Below are 12,185 nucleotides of genomic sequence, written 5' to 3'. Positions count from 1 at the left end.
TGAATTGTATTTCAATATTATTATGTTATTTGAATTGAAACGACTGACAGATATAGAATCGGATTATCACAAAGATAGGGTAGTAGACACCCTCCGCAATAGTGATTCCGGATGTTGGGTTTGGGATTACGATACCGGAGATGGACTATTACGATTCCCTTGTAAATTGAAAAAGGCTAAACTTTTTTTTTTCTATTTTTATTCTGTAAATAAACTTGAATTCTGAAGTAAATTAAAATATTCAATCATCCAAAAATATTTTATACATGAAATATCAAAATCAAGCGTGATATTTATTCAATAATATATTAATAAAATATTTGTAAATAAAAATAAAATAAATAATAAATTTTAATATAATTCATTCAACAAAATCAAAAACATAAATTTGAAATTTAATAAATTTATAAATTAAAAGTACTTTGCCGTGTTTTTCAATTTTTTTTTTAAGCCAACTAATTGGCGATAAAAAAATATATATAACCGTGGGCTTAGGTGAATCTCTGATGCTTGAAAAATAGTAGGCCAAAGATTAAAATAAAAAAAAAAAAAAAAAATAGAGATAATATTTTTATGAAATAAATAAATGAAAAAAGGATTTGAGTTTGTAGAAAAGCCTTGTTTGCAAAAACTGATTTGTGTATTAACTCTAGTTGGAATAGACGAGCTGAAAATCCTTCGGATTAACGCTCAATAACGAATAGTTATAGAATTGATTGGAAGTTGTTGAAGCATATCGGTTAAAATTGAGAGAGAAAGATTGTCCATAGGTAAAAGTAGAAAATGCGGTCGTGCAATAAACGATTAAATTGTGTTTTACAACAAACTGCAAATTCATCATCAACTATGTATATAGAAGTTGGGGTAGTTAAAATTTTCATAAATAAAATTGGCATTAGTGACCATCGTAATACTGTAAAATTTATATTATACAATAAATGATTTTTTATTTTCAAAATTTCAACTCACGATATATGTATTTGAATAATTTTAATCTATAAAACATACCGAAAAAGTCAGTAGCCAGAAATGATAAAGAACTCAATTAATAAACTAATCGAAATATATTTATAAATATTGAAAGGAAAAAAAATGTAGTTTATTAAATTATTCACAGTAGTTTAAGCACAAGACTTTATATTCATTACTCACACACTAATTGTCAATTTTAATTTTATCTTACGAATTACGTATTTCACTAACTCATACTATTCGTCAAAGGAAAAATAAATACGAGAATTTTTTTTTTTTTTAAAAAAAAGCTATACCATTGTTAATTCATTATCAATGTTTTTGTAAGCTGCATATTCTTTGTGATATACCATTCTATGCTTTTTACCTAGTACTGCTAAAATAAATATAAATTTTTTAATTTCTTTGTTTAATGAAACGACAACATTGTTTTGTAATAATACAGTCCACTAGTATTAAATATTGTATTGTAAGTGAGAAATAATTATTTTCTTTTGTTGATACAAAGGATAAAAAATTAAATTAAATGTCAAATACAATTACGACAATAGGATAAATGAAAAATAGATCATTTTTATAATTCCTATGTATATTTTTTTTTTTCGTAAGATATTGTTTTCTACAATTTTTAACTTGGTTATATTTTTTTTTTTGTTTTTTATTCTCTTTCATTCAAATCATTATCCAACTTTTATACTTACATTTTAGTTTTTATTTCTCATTATCGTTAAAAACTCAAAAGTCTCACGAAAAGAACCTGCGGCTAGTTCTGCGTGGTTTTTTTTTGTTAAAAAAAAATAGAATAATAAAGGTAGAAAAAAAAAAAAAAAAAAACAAAACAAAAAGATATAACATAAAAAATGTGGAAAAATGCACAAAGTGCGGAAATATACCGGCGGGCGTGTACGCGGACAAATGGAAATGCGATTTTTTTTTTTTTTTCTTTTTCATTACAACAAAGCTAAACGATCTCGTTATTCTTTGGGACTTTTATACGTATTTTTTCTTTCCAAGTTTTTTTAAATTTTTTTACTTTCACTCTCGTCGTTTCTTCAATACCTTTATTCTTGTTTCGATGTTTACTTCATTTTTTTTTTTTTATCCTTGCCCTCCGCTCTTTTATTGCATTTCTTTAACAGTAAAAGCTTTATACGAAAAAAGAAATAAAAAAATTGTTGTTAAGTGTGCACTAAGTACAATTTTGATAATTGTATCAATTCATTTTAGATGAAAAATAAAAAAAAATTACAAAACTTTTTATATATATATTATAGTTTTATAGATGAAAATTATATCAATTCAAATGTTTTCATCTATTTTTATTTCAACACTTTTGTTTTTATATATCACAATAGAACAATATTTTTTTTATATTTTATTCTCGATATAAATTTCAGGGTATTTTGTACTTTTGATGTGACACATAGGGTTATTTGACAATCACTTTGAAAGCTCATATCACCCAATTGATTATTGTTGCACTTGTGCCCGAGGCACGTGGCGATTTTCAACTTTTTATCATTATCGTTATTATTATTATTATTATTATTATTATTATTATTATTATTATTATTATTTGATCGGAAGAACGGGTCAAATAAAAGAGTGCAGATGAAAACAGTATGTGGAAAATAGTACTATGGTGACAGTGTATGCCTGTGATGCATGAATGAGGGACAATTAATTTTATTTTATTCAACAACTTTTTTTTACCATTTGTTTAGTAATTAACAGTATTACTGTTTATATTTATTTTTATATTTTGACAAGCTTTAAAAAAAAAAAAAGTATTTAAAAATTCTTATTATATAAAAAAACTGTCAATCATTATTTATTTAAATAAAATTAAAAAATTAACTTAAATTCTTACAGAGAAATATATTTTTTTGTTTATTTCTGAGTTAATTTAATTTTATTTTAAATTTTAAGATTATTGTTTATTTTTAAAAGATGCTGTCAATCTAAAATGATACACGTCAAATAAAAAATTAATGACAGTAAAATAAAGGAAAAAAAAAATTACAAAAATCATATTTTTATGTAGTCTAGACTTATTTTGCTGTAGTCTGTTAAACAGAATAGCTTTTAAGAAACTATTTCATAAGCTATTTGTAGAAATAGTTTTATTACTTGATCATTACTAAAAGCACATAGATTTTATAACGTTTTCCAGTATTGCCCATGCCTTTCTGTAATACTTGAACTTTCTCGAATAATTTTAAAGCAAAGTATACTTGGTTAGATGTGTTTGTAACAGTGCTTTTCCCAACTTGTTTTCAGGCAAATGATGATAATTAAATTGTACAAGTGTATTAATAAAGAACAATAACAAGATTTTAAACTAGCTCAAATTTACTAAAGAAATAAACGTAATATTTTATATCATTTTTTATGATGATTGTCAAAATATATAAATATAATGCTTCTTTTCTGAAAATAAAAAAATAAAAAAATAAAATTTTTTAGCTCTTCATACGATTGATGAAATGAATAAAGCACACTGATGTTCAATTCGTACAAAGTGTCATTACGTAATGGCTGTCACTTCCGGTCTGCGAGACGCCCGACAAAATGTCAATTATTTTTTATTTTCACAAAATTTTTTACTCAATTTTTGGGCATTCAATGATGTTACTATCTAGAATTTCAATAATAAAAAAATGAAAAAAAAGGATGAGCTTTCAGTATTTCATTTCTGTCAATTTATCTACTAATATCGTCAGATGTATAGACAAAAAAAAATATATTTCGTTGTATTCAGGTGTAGATAAAAAATAGCCAGTTGTTGAACGTAAAACAATCTGCGGAAAATCTTTGTTATCCAGCGGGCGACTTATTGATTTTCAGCAGAAACAAATTTTAGCTTTTCATATATAATAAAATAGAAAATAAAAAAAAAATCAAAATAAATAAATAATAAATATTTCAAATTTAAATATATTAAAAAAATGAAATTTATGAAGTCATTATTGAAGCTACTATTATTTATTTCTAGCTGCCATTTGATACTTTTTATTTCAATCAGACAAGTGTTCTCTTTCATTCATACATTTATACATGCCCACATAGAAACGACAATAATTTTTCTAATTCACATTTGCCGATAAATTACTCTACGGGTACAATCTCACCCATTCATCTTGATGTCTGACAAAGATGAGGTCTCGTCACTTGTTTCGTTGACTATTGCTTCTGTGTTTCAACTTGTCAATAATCCTCTCTCTAGTTTCTCCCCATTGTTATTGTATTTCAATCAAAATTCAAAGTGTATTGATAGAAATGAATTTTTAAAAATAAAAAAACAAGGAAAAAAAAATAAAAAGCTCTATGTATACTGAAGAGAAGAGATAAGAGTTTAGGGGGCGTCACTGGATAAACACAAAACAACAGGTTGAAAATTTCACAGTAAAAAAGTATCATTACCACGATGGGATACCATAGTACTCATGATATATTTATACCAATAATAATATCGTGGATATTAAAAAATAAATTTAAACCGTATGTCACATCAAGAAAATGCTTTTTCATCACACATTGAAACATCACAAGTAGATAAACCCTTCCACACACAGACAGTAAAATAATGATTAAATAAAACCAACACCAAATCAACAAAATTATTCACGTGATCACATTCAATTTTAAAATGTAATTTTTTTCATCAATTAAAATTTGATGTATTTATAATTGTTTATTTTTATTTATATTGTAAATATAAATAAATATGGCTAACGTTTACAAGCTCACAATTATACCAGCAAACATGCTGCTGGAATGTGTGTGATCATTTAGAGATTTTCTCCAGTTTGGATGGCGCCACTGTACGGGTCACTTATTTTTTAGATCATCAGTATCATGCAAATGATTAATTTATTTTGAATCAACAGTTGTATGCAAAGAGAAATACATGGACATAAATATATTTTTGTAATGTATGCTGACAAAAAAAATTTATTGACAATTAACAGAAGAAATTTGTGTTACCAACATGTAGTAAATTCATTGGTTGTCGATGTCAGATCGTACATGAGCTTTTTTTCCAACGAACGAATAATAGTTACCTAGGGATGATCATTGGTACTTTTTTTTCAGTGAGTTTTTGCAATTTGTGATAGAAGGCGTTTTGTTAATTTAAAAAAAAAAAACAACAACAACAATTATTTTTACAGTAACAAAAGATTTGGATGAGACAAAACTTGTAATAATTTCGTTTTAGAAAATTGATGTTGCTGTTTGGTAAAAGAACACTTTGTTAAATGTTAAATTGTAAAAAATCTTTGTCGTATTTTAAAATACAATATGTGCATTGATATATAAGTTGTAATGACATATATAAATTGTAATACCGAGTAGTATGATCGTTTATAAAAATTTCCATAAATAACTTATTCAGTATAATACAAGACGAAGGGGATGAGGCTTATAAGTCTTGATATTGTATAATATGTATTTCCTTATTCTTTTTATTTTTATACAAAGTTTATTTATTTTATTTTATTTTTTTCAAGAAGGGTGGTAAGACCTTAGCGACAGCATACCCTAGAGATGTTATTTTTTTTATTTTATGTCATCAATTGTCTTGCCAACCCTCGATGGCCTGTGGCGCAGGTGCTCCATCGAAATCCGTTCCTTATATTTCTTTCTTTTTTTTCCAATTTTCCGTCTTTCGTTTTACTATCAACCCCTCTTTCTTAAATCCAAGTTCGAAGTAAAACACGTACTCACATAACGAGAATATAATACGCAGGTTTAACTAGAGTAAGTGTATCTCATTTTCACAGACTTAACGATGAAAGTTTTCGCCTACGACTTATCTATCTTCGTGACTTTAATAAAAAAAAATACAAAAATAACCAATAAGATACATGCAACTTTGAAATACTAACAATCAAAAAAAATGCTATAAGAAAATAGAAACAAAAAAAAATAGATTAAAAAGACTGGCCAAGTGACAAGCTGGGAAAATTACTTTGGTAAATCCCTTATCTGCCGAAAGTTTTTTGTCGCGGATCAACGCGTGCAACTTCATGCCCAATGAAACAAGCATCTAAGAAAGGAAAAGTAGAAAATAGTGAAATGAAAGGAAAAACAAAGCTAAATTGAGAAGCTGTCTCTCTTGATTTTTTTTTCATTCATTTTTTACCTCTATTTTTATTTTATTTTTTTTTTATACCAAGAAAATGAAAGAAATTTAAAGTTTCTGCGGTAATTTTACGGGTAATTTGTTGCCCTATTTTGGATATATTTGAGCATACTCCCATAGGAATATCTGAGATTAGGTATAGTTGGCTCGGGTTGCAAGATTTTAATAGAAAAAAAAAAAAAAGAAAAATACTCATAGCTTCAACAATCTCATAGGCTCTCTTTAAGAATCAATACACAACTGACGTGTGTTTTGATTTTTAAATTTTTTTTTCAGCTTTTTTCAGTAATACAATTTATTTTCAACAAGAAAAAAAAAAAAAATCCACCACCACACATCTAAAAAAAATAAAATTGCTTTTTGTGGTAGACGCCATAAATTATTAAATCTTCTAAAACCATTCTCACTACGTTGCGTCCAGTGTCTATATTTTTGTGACCACTATCTTTAAGTGTGTATCCCTCGATTCCAATTTCGCACAAATAAAAATGTCTCCATACTGAAGATGGAAAAAATAATAATAAAATACAGTATCAGCTACTTTGCTTCGAATAAAAAGTATTGGGCATCTGATACTCAAAAAATTCTCGTTGGATGAAAAAAAAAAAAACACGTACGTGTCTGTCATGCAAAAAGAAATAAACTTTGCATTATTAACAACTTCAAGTATCTGCCCTTGACAAAACCATCACGAAACTTTGAAAAATAAATAAACAAACTTTAAATCAAAGACTACATAACAAATAACATTCTCGTAAATTATTTATCATTGTATTTTATACTAGTACATTTTAAGTATTTTAAAAATTGAATATTAAACTAGATAAGTGATTCAACGAGCTGAGTGGTTTTTATTCAACGAAAGAAAATAACAATTTTATAAAAGCCTTTAATTCAGTATTATTCATTTTTCCATCCACATCCAAATGAACGAGTTTTCATATATTTTTTCTTTTTTATCTTTACCCCTTTTTTTTTAATTTATAAATCCACTTTTCTCTCATTAATCTTCACACGCTCATTGATATTCAACACAGATGACCATGAGATTTTCAGCGTGACCGGAAATTAAAATGAGAAAATAATCGTGGATTAGATTGGATTTAAAAATAAATCGATTTTCAGGGCAATAGAAGTTAATGTCCATTGACAATGGTCAGATAACAACCCAATTTTACACCTTATCACTATTTTCTTTCGAATTTTCTCAAATTATCATTTCACATTCTTTGGAAACGAAAAAAAAAATTTTTTTTTTCGATTTTAACGGACCAAGCCAATGATAAGGGTTGGAAAATTGACATTAAATTCTCAGAGGAAATAAAAGACACTGATAGCTACAAGGCTCTTACGAAGTGACATTGATAAATCGCAGAAAAGGAGTATTTATCTGTTTAAAAATCTTTTACCCGAATGTTAAACTATGGAATATAAAAATAGAAATAACGAGACAATATGAAAAAGACTGAGATTAAGTCAAAAAATTATAGTTTTGGTTCGCTATCATTATCTCAAATTGGAAATAAGAAACATTGAGGATTATTTCGAAATTCTGAAAGACAAAAGAGCGAATATAATACAGAATTGAGAAACAATTCATGGAGAGGCTGAATTAATGATCCTATTTCAGATCCGCATAATGGAGTAAGTTGGCACGATAGATCGAGAAGAAAAGATGAAAACAGAAGGGAATTGCTCAAGACGAACGAGAACGTCAAGCAAGTGAGCACGTGCTGGGCTTTCGAAAGACTCACTTTTGCGACCCTTATGTTCATCGGTAGAGCGGTAAGATACCTCTATCATGTCATTTAAAATTTATCAATATATAGGGGTGACATTTTCGGTATCTCTATAGATGCGTAGGGCGGAATTAAATTTTCACCAAATAATGATTACGCTCATTATTAACGATATGACAAGAAAAAAAAAAAAAGTCAAATTTATTTACAACGGATTAATTTTATATCTTCAATTCTTTTATCAACAAGCAGAAGTCAATAACTTTACATGCAATGATTCGACCAAAATATCATTGGTCTAATGATCATGTTAAGCTGGGTTGAGCTTTGTGGTTGGACCACAGGCAGTGTGATAGAAAGTAAAAGTAAGGAAACCAGAGAAAGAAGAGGGCAACACAACGAAGAGAATGAAGGACTGTAGTATATGCACGTAGAGTATTTGACTACGTGCCTGGGCAAATCATCAGTGTATAATGCATCCACAATTCCCAAAGTTCAAGTACGTTGAGGGAGGAGTGTAAGACACTCGCTTATATTGAGTACCTGAACTCGTAGCATAATAGAAAGGTTTATATCATTATAGTGACAAACAGGGATGAGATGAAAAGCATTGTTAAAAATAAATGAGGGAATCAGTATGCAATCAATAGTCAAATACAACAAACATCAACATAACCGCATGTATTAATACTGAAGTTGATATTAAGGTCTCTAGTCACAATTGAGTTATCAAATTTATTGAGTTTACGATGTGTTGATATACATGAACATTTTGTGAAAATAGTTTATAACATGTTTTGATTTGAGTCATCTTTTGACGTATGAAATACATGAAGCTTATTCAGCGATGTCGGTTTCAGTAAATTGGTCGAGTTAGTGTGTGGTATAACGTGAATTTTTCAAGGGAAATGAGGCAGTTCAATGGCAGCTCATGAGCAATTCATCAGTCAGTGTTTAAGTTCTTAAACCTCAACGAATGGTTAGTGATTTAATCTACATAGCTTTTAGCCTTAGTCCTTAGCAAAATCTAACCGACAAATTTATTGTCACAACCACAAAATGCCAAACGCTTGGATGCCTTCAAATGTTATCATAAATTCAATTCAATGATTATCTAGCTAATTTATATATATAGAATATTTACAGTATTACAGGTCTCACTTTATAAATAATATAAATATATAATTTTATTTATTAATTAGCATAAATTGAAATATTTCGGATAAAGCTCTTTAAAAAGTTTTTTGATACATTACCATGCCATCTAGTCACTGATGAGAATACACAGTTTTTTGCTCGAAAACCATAATAGGCCTGTGATTTGCAAATCTCATTGAATAATATAGAATTTAGTCTTTAATCAATTTAGCCAAGTGAAACGCAAAGAGTAGAGTCTTCGCAGAGTGCCTATATGTAGCTGTTTTCATATTATTTTGCCAGCGCAAAACACAAGCAAACATACATACAAATTTTCTTGTATTAGTATAATTTCAAATTTAATAATCTCATTTACTCAATTGTAATTCAATAACTTGAGACTGAGAAAGATTTTTCAATTCCTTATTATATCAAAGACGTATTTTGCATAATTTATTTCATTGATATTATGAAATTATCATTATAATAAAAAATTCATTTTCAAAAATACATTTAAATTCATAATAAAATATGGTATATAAAAATAAAAAAAAAATAAATAAATAAATTTTAAGTCTTATTTATTATAGAAAAAAAAATTATTAAACTATTAAAATGTATTGTATTGATATTATTTTAAATTTCATAAAGAATTTACAAATCGAAACTTATAGTTTTTATATTTTTATTTTTCGCTATTTAAAATCATGTTAACACAAATAGTATCAGTGTAAATATTAATAATTGTATTATTTTTGTCGTGACATTAAGATTCATCATATTTTCTATAAATACATATATATATTTGTGCAAACAATGACTGTTATCTTAAGCTCAGCGTCATGGTTAACATGATATAAATTTAATAATGCCATAAATCGTCGCGTGAATGTCAGTGATACAGTTTGAGGAAGGCTCAAATCCAGCAAACATGCACTTGGTGATGTTTGTTAATAAAATACCAAGCCAAATAAATGAGAAGAATGATATGTAAGATTAAAAATAGTATATATAAAAATAGTGCATATTATATTGCATTCCAAGGGTAGTAGAAGTTTATAAATGTAATCCAGTTAGGTTACGTGAGTGAAGGCATCGTGGTCGATAAACAGCACGAAACTGGAGCTCTCACGGCATTTGTTTTTTATCGCAATATGTTTGTAGGTATATCTCGATATAAACAACGCGTATTCTATATGCATATAAGTATGTTTAAACATACAAACTGGATAATTAATGATTTTATTTTTTAATTATATTTTAAATTATTTCATTTTATTTATTTTTATTTTTTTTTTACTTTAAACTTTATGCAAACTAAACAACCATTTGGCAATCAAGATAATTAAATAAGGTAATTGGAAATACCCTATAATAATAGTCGTGAGCATTGTTTTAATCTGAATAATAATCTTACTTATTTTTTGTTAATTATAATAATATTTATAATATTAAAAATTGAAATAAAAATTGTAAAACAATCATTTTAAAAATTAGTAAAGATGGTTTTTTTTCTATATACATTTGGACAATTGTCCAATACTTAAGTTTAATTTTTAAATACTTAAGTTTAATTTTTTATTTTTTAGATAAAAAATATATCGAAATAGAGTATTTGATTTTTTTTATTTTTCTTCAATCGATTGTCTATTTTTGTGGCATGCGATGAATGTATACTGGGTCTCTTAGACACTCAGCATAATAAGTTATTTTTATGTTTGCTTGGCACGCGACTCATTATATGTATTTACTGCGAATCTAAAATTTAAAAAAAAAATTGTAAAAAAGAAAAAAAAAATTTTAGAGACTATCTGAAACATTACACTCTAAACGAACAAATTATAATTATAACTTTGCATATTTAGATTTATTACATTGTATGAAAAAATTGATGATGCAAATTAAAATGAAGATTTCGATCTTTGATAGTGATAAGCTGATCTTTCAAGATTTAAGGCTTAACGGAATACAAAATTTTAAGGCATATCATTACGTAATGTAACTTTTTTTTTTTTATTGGATTTTATATTTTTTGGAGTGTTTTTATTTTTTTTTTTAAATTATTAATTATCCAGTAACTTGAGTATAATTTTAGTTGAGCGTTCAATATTTGATGGCAGATATTGCACACACTCTCATTCATTCACAGTTGGTAGTTATAGCAAGAATAAAAATAAATAAATAAAAAATACAAAATTTAAGTTGAAAATAAAAAATAATAGAACCATAAAATTTTAAAACGACCAAGAAGTTTCTGATTGACGATCAGATGAGCTTAATCAAAATTTTAAAGAAAAAAAAATCCAATTTCGTGAATGTATATCTAAAATATGCATATGCATGATCAATCTTTTTGATCGATATCAGATTTCGAGATAAAAATTTTTTCATAAACTTGGGTAGCACCCTAATAACTTAATACAAAAATAAATATATAATTATGAATAAAAATGAAAAAAAAAGAATACAATTTAATTTCATTGAATTTTTCATTAACCCATAATGAATTTTTAAACTAAATCTATAACTGATTTTTATAAAGTATCTCATAGCAAAATATATATTTTTAAAACAAACAAAATGTAAAAAAGAAAAAAAGAGAATTGTAATGTTTAGCATAAAACATAATATAGGTACAGCTTGTCCATGACTAACATTAAAATACATTGGAATATACTCAATTTCAGTTGCAAGTGGGAAAATATAACATCCACGCCTTTTCGAGGTTGAAGCACGTACCACACAGAGAAGGGGAATGAAACAAATTAAAACCACAATCCGTGCTTCGGTTGAACGAATGAATATACGACAAAATGTGGATAATGGTGAGCCTTCTAGGTTTTGTATTTAAATTAAAAATTGTACTGACAATGATTTTAATTTTAACAATTTTATAAAAAAATAAAAAATAAAATATATATATTCATAAAATATCCATCAACTTATCATCATCATCATCATCATAATATTATTAATTATTTAAAATTTATTATGGCTATAAATTGTTGATGTAAAGTTTTGAAAATAAGTGACATAATTGGAACGCTGGGCTAAATCTAAACTCCGTTTCTGTACCATTATATTGGACTCGAGGAATTACTCTAGTGGCGTTGATTAGTTTTGTTAGAGCCTGGCCTTGTTTGTGAATCTACCAATAGTTCTCTACCTGACTCGCTGCACACGCTTATTCT

General features: G+C 26.8%; 1 protein-coding gene across 1 annotated transcript in view; it reads right to left on the bottom strand.

Annotated features, from left to right (window-relative positions):
* Nucleotides 1–12,185, bottom strand: part of LOC122859008 (cuticle protein-like) — a 58,802-nt gene that overhangs the window by 42,548 nt on the left and 4,069 nt on the right. The window lies entirely within an intron of this gene.

The sequence above is a fragment of the Aphidius gifuensis genome, linkage group LG6 (genome assembly GCF_014905175.1).
Source record: "Aphidius gifuensis isolate YNYX2018 linkage group LG6, ASM1490517v1, whole genome shotgun sequence".
Classification (NCBI taxonomy): domain Eukaryota; kingdom Metazoa; phylum Arthropoda; class Insecta; order Hymenoptera; family Braconidae; genus Aphidius; species Aphidius gifuensis.
This window is presented reverse-complemented; position numbering and strand designations above follow the sequence as displayed.